The sequence below is a fragment of the Neophocaena asiaeorientalis genome, unplaced genomic scaffold (genome assembly GCF_003031525.2).
Source record: "Neophocaena asiaeorientalis asiaeorientalis breed wild unplaced genomic scaffold, Neophocaena_asiaeorientalis_V1.1 scaffold307, whole genome shotgun sequence".
In the NCBI taxonomy this organism is placed as follows: Eukaryota; Metazoa; Chordata; class Mammalia; order Artiodactyla; family Phocoenidae; genus Neophocaena; species Neophocaena asiaeorientalis.
In genome coordinates this window covers 2,386,868-2,402,137 of record NW_020171817.1, presented here as the reverse complement: position 1 = coordinate 2,402,137, position 15,270 = coordinate 2,386,868, and the positions used below count along the sequence as shown (strand labels likewise).

General features: G+C 53.1%; 1 protein-coding gene across 1 annotated transcript in view; it reads left to right on the top strand.

The window, feature by feature from the left end:
* The window catches only part of CDYL (chromodomain Y like), a 143,570-nt gene that overhangs the window by 77,002 nt on the left and 51,298 nt on the right, over positions 1-15,270 (top strand). The window lies entirely within an intron of this gene.

The window sequence follows — 15,270 nt, the reverse complement described above, 5'->3', positions numbered from 1 at the left end:
GACCCCAGGACAGCGCCCCTGGGGATCAGCACGGACAGCTACCTTCCCTGCCCTTTTCGTGTGCCTGGCGAGCCGCCACTTCTTCTAGAATGTTCTGTCACATCTTCTCTAACACATGCCTCACCTCACGGTACCTGCCTGCTGTCTTACCGGCCCCCCTGCTCCACCGCCTCTTGGCGGCTCCCGTCCATTCGCCGTGATTCTTGGACGGGGGCGCGATCCCTGCTCGCCAGCTGCTGCACCGAGTGGGCAGGCAGCCCCCAGTCTCTCCGCGGCCCTCCCCTGCCTGTCCAGCTCTCTCTCCACGTCGGGGCGCCTGTTCTTCTCTGCCCTGTTCCTTCTCTGCCTCGTGGACACTGCTCTTCCTCTGGTCCAGGAGCCACCCGCTCCCATGTCCCTTTGTCACTCGTGCCCCCTCGCCCTCCGTGTGGCAGGAGCGGGACGGTCTCTGTACCTGTGCGCATCTCCCTCCGCCCACGCTTAGTAGAATGATACGAAATGAGGAGAAGTGCCGTTGGTCTGTCTGGGGCGCCCTTTTCCTCCAGAGACACGTTACCCTGAGACACCGCTCTGCCGTCTTGCTGTGGTGCGTCCCGCAGTCTGGGGGGGATGTGACTGAAGTCAGGGTCCCCTTCGCACAGTAAAGGGGCCTCTCGCCAGTGTTTCCCAGACACGCGCTTCGCCCCGACGCCGCTGCTCTGCCCTGCTTTTGGCCTTCGCCTGGAGCGCGTCCGCAGAGCTGACCTCTCGTGTGGCTGACTTGCCCACAGACACAGCCCTCTGACCTCGGTGCGAGGAAGGAGCGTAGAGGCGCGGCGGCAGACAAGGCCCGACAGCCTGCTGATAGGAGGCTCCACTCTGCAGACGGGGGTCAGGTCCAGAGAGGCTGGATGCTCGGGCCGGGCGGGAATCAGCACGTCTCTTATTCCCACCCTGTGTTCTCCTCGCCACTGCAGCACGTCTCTTAGTTCCCACCCTGTGTTCTCCTCGCCGCTGCCGGCCACCTTCACCAGGGAAAGAAACGTCTCCTGCTTCACCACTCACTCGGGCCAGGTGCCGCCTGGGCTCTGGTGCTGCAGACGAGGCCTGGGCCCGAGCTGCCATACTACAGCCCGCGGGCCCAGCCCCGTGTGGCCCAGGAGCTAAGAATGGTTGTCACATTTTCTGATGTTTGAAAAAATCAAGAGGAATAATATTTCACGATCCGTGAAAATAGAAGAAATTCCGATTTCTGTTCCACAGAGGGTTATTGGAAGCCAGGCACGTTCGTTCGTTCACCTACAGTCTGGCTGCTTTCCAGCTGCAGGGACAGAGTTGAATCACTGTGATGAGGCTGTGTAGCCTGCAGGCTGAAGGTGGGCCGTTTGGCTTTTAACAGAAGAAGTTTGCTCACCCTGCTCTGGGAAGCCTTGGTCCCGGGAGTGGGGCACAGGGGCCTCAGATCCTGGGGCTCCCCTTTGCTTGTCCACAGAGCTTGCGTGTACGTATGTTTTCTGGCCGGAGGGGACCCATAATTTTCAAAACTATTGACTCTTAAGTTCCCACATTATGCTCTCAGCACGGCTCTGCAGGGTTGGCTGCCCTCAGCAGAAGCCCTCAATTTTGTATATACGGAGGGTTGTGGCTTCTATTCAAATAAAAGGTGGGTGACTTCCTTTTTTTTTTTTATCACTCGTAGCCATTTCAGAATTTTTTCAGTGTCTATAAGGGTGTCTGTGGTTAAAACCACAGGGGGCGTGTAAGCGTAAAATCTTAAATTATTTTATCTTGTTCTGCGGAGGTAGTTGATTGGGGTGAGAGTAACATATGTTTCCAAGGCCCCCTGTGACCGCCCTTCTCTTCTGCGCACCCAGGTCCCATACAGGTTGAGAATCTCCTCACCACTTAGATGGTAGCAAGTCTGGCAGCCCCTCGGGAATGTCTTTAAGGCCGTGGTGAACCAGGCTTGCAGTGGTGTCCCAGATGCTCGTCAGGGTCACTGGGTGCCTTTGCTTCCTGTCACCCTCCTGCATGGAAGATGCTTTCGTTCTCGCTGCCACTGGACTGTGGGCTTCGGGAGGGATGTTGTCTTGCAGGGCTGAGCCTCCCCGTGGCCAGAGCCGGGCCTGTGTGTGGCGGGAGTGATATGGGTAGGACAGTGCTTTCTGGAGAAGAGGCTGTGTGACACATCCTTTTCGCCCTGTCGCTGGGTCACACTAAACGAGAGGGGGTGCTGTTGAAAAGACAAGGTCTGTGGTCCAGAGCATGGAACCTTCCGGAAAACCACATCCTCGCCTTCAGCGTATCTCTTTCCCGACGAGCAGGACCGAGGCCCTCTGGGGTGGTTGGTCCACGTTCGTACATTCTTAACACAGATGTTTGTTTCTACCTTCCACGGTAATTTTAGAGCTGCACCAGAACCCTGATTTGTTTTTCTAAAACTAATTGGAGCAGATACTTGCAGAGTCATCGGGAAATGAACCGTCTCCTATTCAAAACATTAATCGAGTAGGGGGTATATTTTTGCCACCAAGCACAGCAGATACTTAAATGCCTGTTACCCAAAAGAGTAAATGTTTCTGGAGAATTTTAACACACACACACAGTGACTTTTACAGACTAACCATATGTGTGTTTGGTTTTTGACTGTTTTAAGTACGAAACAGAGGTTTAAAAGATATATTGCTTCACTCAGAAATAGAAAAAAATTTAAATGTAGGCAATGCAGCTGTGTTTCCACTCTTTTATTAATAAGTTACTGTCTTCATGCTCTTTTAATTGCCTGATGAACTAATCCTACAAAAGAAGCAATTGCTTTTAAAAACTGTATTATTGTTACTTTGTTCTTTCGTGAATTCAAATATATAGTTGATCACCATTCCACAGGTATGACATTTGAGAAAATACTAGTAGCAAACTGTTTTTTTGAAATGAGGTCTAAACCTTATCAGTGTTATCATGTAGGGTTGGCTGCTGGATTTTAAGTCAAAGCTAACAGATTTAGGAGGAAAATGATGGAGGAAACACCTTAACACACCACATGTCTTCCACCCCGTGAGCATTTCAGTTGGAGGAAGCTCCCGGGAGAAATTTTCAGGAAAAGTTGGCTTCTTCTTTGGAGAAGCTGCAGCATAAGTTCCTCCCAGTAAGAATATGAAGCAGATGATTCCGGGGATCCCGGTCCAGAGCTCCTCTGCAGGAGGAGCCCCGGGGCCACTTGCTGTGTAGGCGCTGACGTCGGAACTTACCTCCAGGGAAGGTTAGGAGGCCAGGAGACCAGTGCCCAGAGGCAGTCGCCGGTCAGCGGGGCCCCAGCAGGAAGTGTCCGCTGGACACCACACTGTAGCAGACCGTCAGTTAAATGTGTGTACGAGGGCTCACCACGAAGGATTTCCATTCGAAACCAACAAGCGTTTGTCATTTGTCATAGTCTCCCGGGGGGAGATGACCCGCCGGCGGCTCGCGGGCACTCAGCTTTGCCCGCCCTGAGCACACGGTAGATGGCCCCGCAGACCGGTGCAGTCGCCCCGTTTCCTTCCTGAGCTGAGCTCGGTGGCCCCCAAATCTGGATGTGCTTCAGAGTCCAGTGGAGTTTTAGGCACAAGGCCCCACGGAGAAGCGGTTTCTGCCCTGCGGCAGCAGCCTGTGGGGTGAAGTCTGTCACCCCCAGGAGTCTCTGAAAACATACAGACCGTCATCATTTTACTTGAAAACTTATAAATGGGCGGTTCTTTGCCAGTCCCCGATGTGGAGCCCAGGCCTTTAAAGGGGTGCTTTCACTTGCCACTTGTTTGAAGAGCGAGCCTCTTTCTTTACACGTGGACCCACTGGTTTTGTGCGGCGCACACCCTTAAACCCTCTTCTCCTGTTTCCAGTTCAGATTTCATTAAAGTGGACACGATCTTAGGTACTTACCAGTCTGCCTGGGTGCACAGCCCTAGCATTTTTCTTTCTTCCCACTTTCTCGCTTACACCTGATTTGACCATTCCCTTTACCCGTACGCTGTGTATACTTTCCAGAGCATCACTGTTTTCTTTGAAGCATCAGCTCACCGTTCGTAATCATATCTCCTATCTTGTGTAAAATGAACTAAGTGTGATCATGACAGATTCAACGGGCCTAAGACGTTTTAGGGAGTCACCCAGCCAGCTCTGGACCAGCCCGAGTCCCAGCAGGAGGAACCCGACCTGACTGCCGAGCTCCGACCTCTGCTTCTGGGAGACTCGCCTCCTCGCTGCTCTGCGAGGTTTTAGGGACGCTCAGGAGTGCTTGGGACTCGGGGCAGCATTGACCCAGTGAGCCCACTTCAGAGCCCTTGTGACTGTTTGGTTTTCTCTCTTCGTTTCCACCGTCTTTGTGTCTCTGCCTATTCCAGTGGTTCTTGGAGTGCGGTGCCCAGAGCAGCGTCAGCACCCGGGCACCTGCTAGGAACGCACACCCCTGGGCCCCGTCCCGCCTCTCGAGCCGGACTCTCTCTCAGGTGGGCCCAGCACACCCTCCAGGTGGTTCTCAGGCCATCCTGTGCCGTGTTCCCTTGTAAGTTTGTGGTTTTGTAGAGCAGGATGGGAACGAACTATCTACTACTAAATGCTTGTGTTTGTAGTATACTTTACGTTCTTACAGTTAGACAGATTTAGTTCCTATTCGCTCTTGAGATCTTGATTGGAAATTGTCTTTAGGCATTTGTAAATTATTTTTAAATAAATAATTAAACGTTTTTAATGACAGGAAAACATAAAATAATTAAAACATCTCAAAGAACAGAAAGACTTCCCTGGTGGCACAGTGGTTGAGAGTCCGCCTGCCGATGCAGGGGACACGGGTTTGTGCCCCGGTCCGGGAAGACCCCACATGCCGCGGAGCGGCTGGGCCCGTGAGCCACGGCCACTGAGCCTGCGCGTCCGGAGCATGTGCTCCGCAACAGGAGAGGCCACAGCAGTGAGAGGCCCGCGTACCGCAAAAAAACAAAAAAAAGAACAAAAAGAAAAGTAAAAGCTCCCTGCCCCAGTGAGAACTGCTGCTAACAGTTTTTTCCTTCCAGAAGCTGTACAAACATGTACATCTTTTCAGTACACCGTGGGCTCATACTTGTCGTGTGGTTCTACCAGCTAGGTCTCTTTTTTACTTCCATGATGCGTCTTGGATGTACTTTGCAGATGTACATGAACAGCCCTCCGCCATTCTTTCAGAGATGTCGTGGTTATTTATTGCATGGCTTCAGTGACTTCATGTCGGTGCTTCTCAGCAGGGGGCACTGTGGCGCCTGGGCCCGGGTGCTCCCCTGGTTTAGTGCCCCTGGTCCTGCCCTTAAGGCGCTAGAGTGGCCTCAGGCATAGTGTGTCGTGTTCCCGCAGGGGCCTGTGTCTGGCCTCATCCTTTAGGTGAGAACCACAGCTATAGGCATTGTGAGTTTTTCCCCCGTAAATGAATAAATTTAATTGATGCTACAACAGCAGAAATGGTAACGTACCTCCTGTCTTAAACACAGGTAATCCAGAAATACTGTGATTTTTGACACAAGTAATTTTCAAGTACATCGAGCGAAACAGGAAAGTTGACCATGGCCACCTCCGCTCAGAATACCATTTCCTTCCCCAGAGGGAACGTTAATAGTTTGACGTGTGTCATTTCAGATGTTTTTCTGGGTGTCTGTACTCTTCGATATGGAATCATACTCCATAAATGTTCTTGGATTTGTCTTTTTCATTTGACATCCTGTCTTGGAGAACTTTGTATTTTAAGACTCACATCTCTACCTCACTTCTTTTGAAGTCATAAACTTGATTTTTTTTTTTGATACTATTTCAAACTTATGGAGAAGTTGGGGGACAGTACAAGAAAAACCCATCTACCGTTTTATCCATGTTCACCGATTGTCTGCGTTTTGCCTCATTGGCTCTCTGCCCCCTCCGCCCCGCGCTTGTGTGTATTTATACCCGCACGTACGTGCGTGCACAGACACTGCTGTTATCCTGCATCGTTTGAGGTGGCACGCTTGCTGCTGTGAACAAGAGCAAATGCAAGGGCTACGACTGACCTAAGATTCAGATGGTAGCAAATTGCTCTCTAAACAAGCTTGCAGGCTGGGTGCCCATCGACCTGTTCTTAATCAACCTTTAAGTATCCGCCCAGGGGCTTCCCTGGTGGTGCAGTGGTTGAGAGTCCACCGGGTTCGTGCTCCAGTCCGGGAAGGTCCCACATGCCGCGGAGCGGCTGGGCCCGCGAGCCAAGGCCGCTGAGCCTGCGCGTCCGGAGCCTGTGTTCCGCAACGGGAGAGGCCACAACAGTGAGAGGCCCGCGTACCGCAAAAAAAAAAAAAAAATCTGCCCAACAAGAAGGTAGAAAATGGTATCATTGTTTTAATTTTAAAACATGAAAACTCTGTTTTTACAGGTTATAATTGCTGGTTTGCATTTATTTTTCTTAGTCCCCTTTATATAGCCCTTGCCTATTTTGCAGTGGGTGGGGAGGGGCGGTGTTGGCGGTGTGTGGAGGGAGGGATGGGTGGTTCAGCTCTTCCAAAGTGTGAAGACTTCATGAACGTGCATGTCACCCTCGCCCGGGGGCCACACTCGTCTCGTGTCTGAGCCACCATGTGTGCTCGTCCTCCTGGCTCCCACGCCAGGGGGTAGAGTGAACGGGCCTGTCTGGCCTCTGCCTTAAGGGATATTTATAGCAGTTTAAAGAGAACAGCCCAAATTAATTTGCATTAATTTTATGGTTCTTGCCCAGGTTTGAATATGCCGAAGTGTGTTATTTTATTAACTTGGAGTTTTATAATTTTAAAAGAATTTGGATTCCTTAGGTCATATGCAAAGAAAGAACCTTTCTGACTACAGTTCCTGCTCCTTTTGAACTTTGTTAACTGAGTGGTACATGGGCAGAAGAACAACCACATATTCAGGTGAAATTCCTTTTTTTTTAAACGTTTGCTCTTGTTGCTGCCGACTAGTGGGGCTGAACACCTGTTCCAAACCCCACGCATCTTCTGTATCCTGTATTCTTATTGCTGTCACCTGCAGCGGGGGGCTGGGCTTCTGGGATATGCCGCCAGTGACATCCTTGACAGACAGCTGTCCACAGCTGTGTGTGGACACCCACCCAGTCTCACCTCCGAGCCTGCCCTTCTGTCGCCTTTGTTCTGTCGTAAGTTCTCCAACCCGCTGCTGCTGGGCATCTCGTGTTACAGACGAGGCTGGTTCTGAAAGAGAAAGTGATTTGGTAGAGTTGGTGGGACAGGAGGGTCCATGATAGAACCTGCTCCTGACTCCTGTTTGGTTCTTCTGTGTCACACGGGCGACAAGGGGCTTTTTATAAGCATGGTTCACAATACTGACCGTACTATAATAGTCGAGATTTTTTTCTGTCTCCAGTGAGTGAAATGACTCAAATCGGTTTAAACAAGCAAACAAAAATGCCTTCATTGGGTCAGAGTAGGATCCAGGCACAGCTGGATCCAGCCACCCCCAGAACCCCGTCTCCCCACCACAGGCTGTCTCTGCTTCGTTCAGAGGGTGAGGGCTGGTGTGCCGACCCTCTCAGCAAACCGGGCAGAGAAGAGTCTCCTCCTTCCCAGAAGTTCCAGCGGGTGAGAACAGCTCACCCAGAGTCTGGCTCCCCAGGGAACACCCCAGCCGACGACCAGCAGAAATGGGAGCTGGGCTGAGCCCCCGAGAATCTCGACACATTTAAGGTTACTGAGTACGTTTAAAATGTAACTCTGCTCTCCTCAGTTACAGAAAATCGTGTGTGTTAAATTTTGATCATTGAATAATAACAGCTCCAGTGACTGTCCCGTTCCGGCCTCTGGGTGGCCCTCTCTAGCGGACATGGTCCTCCTCGCCCCGCCGGCCGCCACGGCTGCTCGCCGTGAAAGTGGACCCGAGCTGCCCTTTCACTTCCTAGCTTTGTGCGTAAGTTGGGTGCCCTTCTGCCTGTTGTGGCCCTCGCAGTCCTGTCTTGGGGGCTGCCGCTGTGTTTATCTCCTCCTAATTTGATGTCACCTTTTAAAAGTCGGTCACATTTTTAATTACACATGAGGGAAGGTGATTTTCATAAGTCAGTTTATCACGCACCGCTTGAAGGAAGACCCTTATTAGGAGTCGAGTTCCCCAGGATGCCCCCGCTGTGGGCGGAGAGGTCTGCAGTGGCCCGGGAACCTGGACTGGGTGGAGGAGAGCCGATTCCCTAGAGGAATCTCTGAGAGGAAAGTCTGGTGGGGAAGGTCCAGAACAGGTGGACGAATTCGATAACACTGTAGACGGTGGGATGTGAAAGCATTTCAGTCTCCTCTGGAACCTTTTGTATCGTCTGGTCCGGTTGTTTACTTAGAGTAGGCGCTTGATGAACATTTGTATGTGAGTGGACGAGTTGCCGGAGGAATTTTTGTCTCTTCTGCTTTCATCCTTAGTGTTTGTCTTCTAAAAAGAGTGTGAGTGAAAAAGAAACAGCAGATCTGTCAGGGGAGATGGGAGAGATTGCCAAGGAAGTAAGAGCCAGGGCACGTTTGGAGCTTGCGTGCAAATATGGAGTGAGAGGTGATTCTTCGAGCTGGAAAAACTGAAGAAAACATCTGTAGGTTAATGTGGTTTAGAACATCTTTTTTAAAACACCAGTGAATAATTTCACTTTGTATGACAGCGTGCAGGAGGCAACTTGATAGGTAATGACTTGGACCTCTCCCGAGATGCACCCACTTCCAGAACCCCGGGTCGCCAGAATGAGCTTCAGACCAGTGGAGCCTGTCCCAGGCCTCAGGCCCAGGTCCTTTCGAGGTGGAAATGACCTCGGTGTTCAGTTCTGTGCGTTTCCGCCGTGGAGCTGGCTTCTCCCTTCTCATCTGCCCCCAGCTTAGCAGCGTTCATTGCTGTGTCCTCGTCAGATTCCCCGATGTCCTCAGCCTCCTGGGAGGGGATGTCCCGCCCGCCTTCCTGCCCCTGGGCCTCCTGCCCTCGGCTCTGGGGTGGAGGTGCTGACCCCCAGGCTCTGGGGCCCGCGGTGCCAGGCAGCTTCCTCCGGGTCTGTGTCTTCTCCCGTCACTGACTGATGCTCCGACCTCCCGGTGCTGCTCCAGCGTCCCTCAGGGACGGGCTTCACACCTTTATTCCCACCCTAGGACTCGGCCTGACATCTCACTTCTGACCCCGGGAGAGCACCGGCCCGGCGTTCTGCGGCCAGTCCCCCACTTCATCCCATCCACCCGTCACTGGTCCTCACGACGCAATGGCTGGTACTTGTCCCAGCGTTGGACTGATAGAGAATGTCAGGACTCACAACCCCGTTTCCTCAGGGTTTGATCTCTTAAAAACGATCTTGTTGCCACCCTGATCCTCGCTTCCCCCTTGGGCCACACTCTGGAGAATTTAGTCCACATTCTTGGTCCTCTCCTTTCGTCCTCTGCCCTCGGTCTGGCTCTCGGCACCCGGACCTCTGGCCACCCCAGCCACGGAGTCGGGGCTCCAGCCTTTTAATGTTTTACGTGGAACGGAGGACACGTTTCGTATGGCTTATCACGTCTTTTAGTTTTGTTTTCATTTTCAGGTGTGGCAACAAACACATAAACACCGGGTTTACCACCTGGAACATCGTTAAGCGTGTAGTTCAGAAATGTTAAGCTCATTCACCTCGTCACACAGCGGAGCTCTAGAACTTCTTCCTCTTACGGAGTGGCACTCTGTCCCCGCTAAACACTGATGCCCCTCCCCACAGCCTTTGGCAACACCATCCTACGGTCTGTTTCTATGATACTGACTACTTTAGGGACCTCACATAGTGCAGTCACACAGCGTTTGTCCTTTTGTGTCTGCCTTATTTCACTGAGCGTGACGTCCTCAAGGTTCATCCGTTGTTACAGCCTGTCAGGATTTCCTCCTTTTTAAAGACTGCGTCCTATTCCACGGTGTGTATGTATTTTTTCTTCATTCATCCGTCGATGGACGCTTGGGTGCTTCCACCTCTTGGCTACTGTGAGTGACGCTACGATGAACGTGGGTGTACAGACATCTCTTCAAGATCCTGCTTTGCATTCTTTGGGCTAAATACCCAGAGGTGGGATTGCCACATCACGTGGTGATTCTGCTTTTCATTTTTTGAGGACCGCATAGCAGCCACGGTATTTTACATCCCACCAGCAGTGCACAAGGGTTTCCATTTCTCCACATCCTTGCCAGCGCTTGTTGCGTCTTTGTTTTTAAAATACTTGTTCTGGAGCGCTGCTGTTCCCTGTTCGCCTTTTACCTCGTTTTCTTTTCGGTTGCCTCTGCGCTAAGTGGCACGGTCCCCGGGGCTGTTCGCCGTGGCACCTGTTCACAGAGGGATGTTCGGTGTGCCGGGCCGTCTGGGCGACCCTCACGGAGCGGCTGCTGGTGCTGGGAGCATCGCCTGGGGTTCCGATGCCTGGGCACTCCCTGCTGCCTACACACTCAGGGGCCTTCGTCCAGCTCAGCCAAGGTAGCAGGCCGAGCTCCGGTCCCCTGAAATGGAGGTGACACCCTCCTCTTCATAGCTGTACCCGGTGGACAGGGGACTTCTGGGGAGTAAGAACCAAGACTCCCGTCCTACTTTTTCTACCACCTGCCTGGCCTCATGGTAAGAGCTGAATGTGTGGAGTGGATAAAAGCATTTTCTTTCCTGGTTCATCTTAACATGGCTTCTCATTACTAGCGTTTTATTGAATATTAATAGAGTATTGTTTTGTGTGGGCAAAAATCTAATTAAAGAATTCATTCAACTTCAGCAAACAAACGCAGTGAGGGCAGAGCACTCCCTCTAGCTGTAAAGTGCTTGCCATCATCTGGCTGCTATGGGGAGAAGAAGGCTTCTGCGTGCTTTCTCCCGGGGCCTGGTTCCGGGGGCTCCTGGCTCACCTGCCCCTCCCCCTCTCTGTGGCTGCTGTGGGCCCTGAAGCTGGAGCTGGCTGTGCTGGGTTCGTCTCACTAGGCTTCAGACATGGTTTCTGGTTGAGGGTGTTCCGTGCTGACGGTCAGCTGTCTCCACGCGGGGGCGGGGGGCAGGGGGGTCCTGGAAGCTCCGTGCGTCCTCATCACACGCTTGGCGAGCATCTCCTGTGTGCAGGCTCCGTGCTGGATGCTGGGAGTTCAGAGCTCAATAAAACACAGCCCCTGACTTCCAGGGGCACATAGCCCGGAGGGACAGTTGTTGGTGAAAGAGCCCTCGTTTCTGACTACGGGGCTCTGTTGAATGGCGCGGTGGTTGACAGAGAAAGTAGCTCCGTCCCTGGTCCAGGACGGATAGAGCCAGAGCACGGCCACCGCCAGGCCGCAGTGTTCAAAGTTGAGCCCTGGGGTCTAGGCAGTGTTCCTCAAGGCAAGAGCAGTAAACCAGACTATCGATAAGGAGATGGTAATAAACTTACCCTTGTGCAGACCTGCTCTTGCTGAAATGATGACATCTACTGAGATAAACTGTCTCTGTTTAAAAAGCAGTTACCGGGCTTCCGTGGTGGCGCAGTGGATGAGAGTCCGCCTGCCGATGCCGGGGACGCAGGTTCATGCCCCGGTCCGGGAAGATCCCACGTGCCGCGGAGCGGCTGGGCCCGTGAGCCATGGCCGCTGATCCTGCGTATCTGGAGCCTGTGCTCTGCAACGGGAGAGGCCGCAACAGTGAGAGGCCCGCGTACTAAAAAAAAAAAAAAAAAAAAGCAGTTACCTTCCTATAGCAAATACCCATCTCCCCTAGTGATAAGGAGCTAATTAACTGCCTCTCAGTCTAGAACCATAAACGGGACCTGCCGAGACGTCGGAAAGATTTTTTTGTTCCAGGTTGTGATCTGAACTGTGTACATGCTCCTCAAAGCAAGGGGATTTGTTACCCCTTCTTCTGTTCACCGGTCACAACCCCCCCAGCCTCCAGCCCCCGGGGGCCTTTGGGAAGATGCGCGTCATAATCAGGTTTCTTTATGGTAACGTCTTGTCTGCCTCCCCTGCTTCATTCGTGAAGAGTTGTTTGTGCTTAAAAATATTTTCTAATGGGGACATAGTAAGTTCTCAAAATACCTTAAAACAACCCCCTTTCTGGCCAGTTATCTCAGTCACAGCCATCTCTCATTTCTGTCTGCAGTTCAAGTTCTTTTTTACGTGTGGGTGACACGAGGAGGGCCAGGGGAGGGCAGTTCTTTCTTACGTCAGGAGAAAAGAGGTAGATGCCTTAGGGCCACGTCAGCCACTGCGAAACGCAGCTCTCCCACCTCCGTGCTGAGGTCACCATCACAAAGTCCACACACGAGAAGCGAGACGTTGGGTCCCCAGCAGACCTCACAATCCCTGTGTCGTCCGCTGCACCAGGAGGTCAGGCCCCACCCCGTCCTCAGCTGCACTTTTAAGGCTTTACCCCTGTCCCAGCCCAGCCCAGCCCACCGCCAGCCTCACCTGAATTCCAGAAGTCAAACGGGGTCAAGCAGATAGTGCGCCCCCGTGAGGACGGTTGTGGAGTTGCCGGGGCATCCCGGTCTCGCTGACTCTGGGCTCACACGATCAGGAGGTTGACTACCCTGAGTCTGCGTGGTGGGCTCTGTCCTCTGCAACCCCAAGACCAGACGAGGAATGTGAGGCCCACTGAGGCGTCCTTGCTGCTGGACGGCACCGTCCTGATTGGTCTCTGGCAGCTCCCTGCCCGTGTGTCAGGGTCGGTCCCAGGTCTTAGTCCTTGGGATCTGATGCCAGCGTGGGTGCTGGCCTCCCCCGTCCCCCGAGACGAGCCCGGATTGTCTCCTAAACTAGTCGCCGATTTTGAAAAACGGGATTTGTCACCAAGGAGGACAGAATCTCAGCACGTGCTTCATCCAGGGCACGTGCAGTTGGGAGCCACCTGTGGGAGGGTGAACCGCTGTATTATCTGGAGGTAATAAAGGGAGTCGTAAGGTTTGTTTTCGAGAATTAAATCAGTGAAGGCTTTGGCTCCATCTGGGTTGGGGGCAAAGACCCTGGAGCCTGAACCACGTCTCGTGTCTGGAAGCCCCTCACTTCCCCAGGGCTGGCAGCTCAAGTGCTGGGCCCCTTACGATGGAGACCTTTCCTCTCCAGCCCACAGGACCATTTCTAGTGTCATTCTCATGGCAATTCCTGCAACTCTACAGGGGTTGGAGCCTTAAAAAAAAGTCACTGGTTCTAATTAAATCTTAAAGTCAAAGTAACAAGATGTGAGGAGGCCTGCCCACAGTTTTTATTAAGTTTCATGTTGGTAACGGGGTGGGGGGGTGAAGGTTTCGCCTTTCATGCAGTGGGTCCACCCGTCCCACGGACGTGTGATGTGATTTTCATGAAATGTAACACGTTATCACCTGAAGCTCTTGCGTTGGACTGCGATCTTGCTGCTACAGTGAAATCACGCACCCCTGTGAGCATCCTGGTTGTAGCACTTCTTCTCCGGACGACACTTTCAGCAAAGCGGGACAGCTGTTTCCTGGACTTGGCATTAGCTCTGAAGGTTACACGACATCTTGGTTTTGAGGGAATCCTGTGATAACGTGAACATGATCGGGGGGGTTACGGAAGCGCATGCTGTTTAATTATCGTGTCGCCAGTACTCTGCCCACGTGGCTTCTGGTCTCACCGGCCACAGCACGAGTGTAAAGGTTGTAGGAAGAGGACAGCCCACACCAGCCTTGGGACGGGTGACGTCTTACGCGGGATGTGACTTCAGCTGCAGCGTTTCCGTTGCCTGGCGCTCACACTACCTTGTGGACTTTCAGAGGGAGAGTGGAAGCATTCCGTCCTCCTGTCAGAAGGTTGACTTCCGTGCTTCGCTTTTGCAGCCCAGCCTCACCTGATGGGCCACGGTCGCCCCAGCTTGCCAGCAGCCTCGAGCGGGAGTGGTGGGAACAGTCTCCATCTGAGCTTTGCTTTGTTGGCTTCCTGTGGGGAAGGAGGAGTTACCCCAGTAAATTCCCCGCTTGCGGAGTAATCAGGTTTTCACAGGGGGCCCCTGCTGTGCGTTTCACGAGCAGGGGAACACTGGGGTCTGCCCCTATGTGGTCCTGGGCCGGCTGGGGAGATGCTGGCAGGGTCTTCAGAGCCACAGCCATGACCGCGTATCCGGTCCACGTTAGAACCCGGGGCTCTAGTGGGTCAGGTGGGTGCCGCCCGAGAGCTGGGATGTCGCCCAGATGTCCTGCTGCAAAAAGAGGAGCCGCTGGAAAATGCAGAACAAGCCACGGCAGTCGGGGTGTCTGTTTCCCCGATTCGGGGGAGAACGGAGAGAAAAGCTGACTGGGGGAGTTTGGCCCTAGTACAGTTTCGAAGTACGTAGTCTTAATGTTCAAAGCTGGATTCTGAAATTACTGTTACTTTTTATACAGTGTTTATGTAACCGAGCAGGTGTTTGCTTTGTATTTTGAGTCTGTTGTGCTGAGGTCAGTTTTCCTTCTTGACCCTTGAGTAGCTCTTGTCCTCATCTGTGAAATGATGTGTCAGGTTAAACCTTCTCTCTTGATCTCTTGCTTTTCAGCCTGTGGTTCCGGTCTGTGTCAGGTGAGCACGCAGTTCTGAGTCTGGCTCGCCCTTGAGTTCCGTGTCCCAGGCCTCCCTCCTGGGGGTCCACAGTGAAGAGACGCACACGCCTGCCCGCAGTCAGGGGCTCTGGGCCGCCCTCTTCAGTGCGCACCGGCGGCCCCCTCTAAAGGGCAGACGCGTGCCCAGCCACGCGCGGTGAATACCTGGGTCTCTCGCAAAGGTGGGTGTGGCCCCGTCTCCGGCATTGCCCTGGAAGCGGGTTAAGCATCGCAGCCAGAGGGGCTCCTTGGCAACAGCCTGATCCAGCCCGATGGGAAAGGGGCCTGTGAGCCGCACGGCAGGCCATCGGCCCAGCAGGTGGTCACCAGGGTGAAAGCACAGGATTTACAACTCGGCTTTCACCTCATAGACTCGAATAGTGCGGCCTTGGACCCTAGTTTGAGAAGCACTCATCTAGTGCCTGGCCAAGGCTAGACCTTTGCCTTAGAAGCGTGCTCTAGGAGATGCTGGTTTGCTCAGCCTACAGCTCTGCAGCCCGAGCTGGCTGCTCGGTGACTGCGGGCCGGCCCCGGGGCTCCCAACAGCTGTCCTCCTGTGGCCCAGCCTCACACGGCTTCGGGGCTTCTCTCCCCGAGGTAGTCTGCTAACGGCAGGCCGGAGTGACGGGTCAGCTGGCCTTCAGCCCTGGCTCTCCAAGGATCTGGGCTGTGTTTTCTTTCTTTTTTTTCTGTTTTTGTTGTTTTGTTTTTTTTTGTTTTTGTTTTTTGTTTTGCTCTCCCTCCCCGGAGCACAGGCTCCGGACGCGCAGGCCCAGCGGCCATG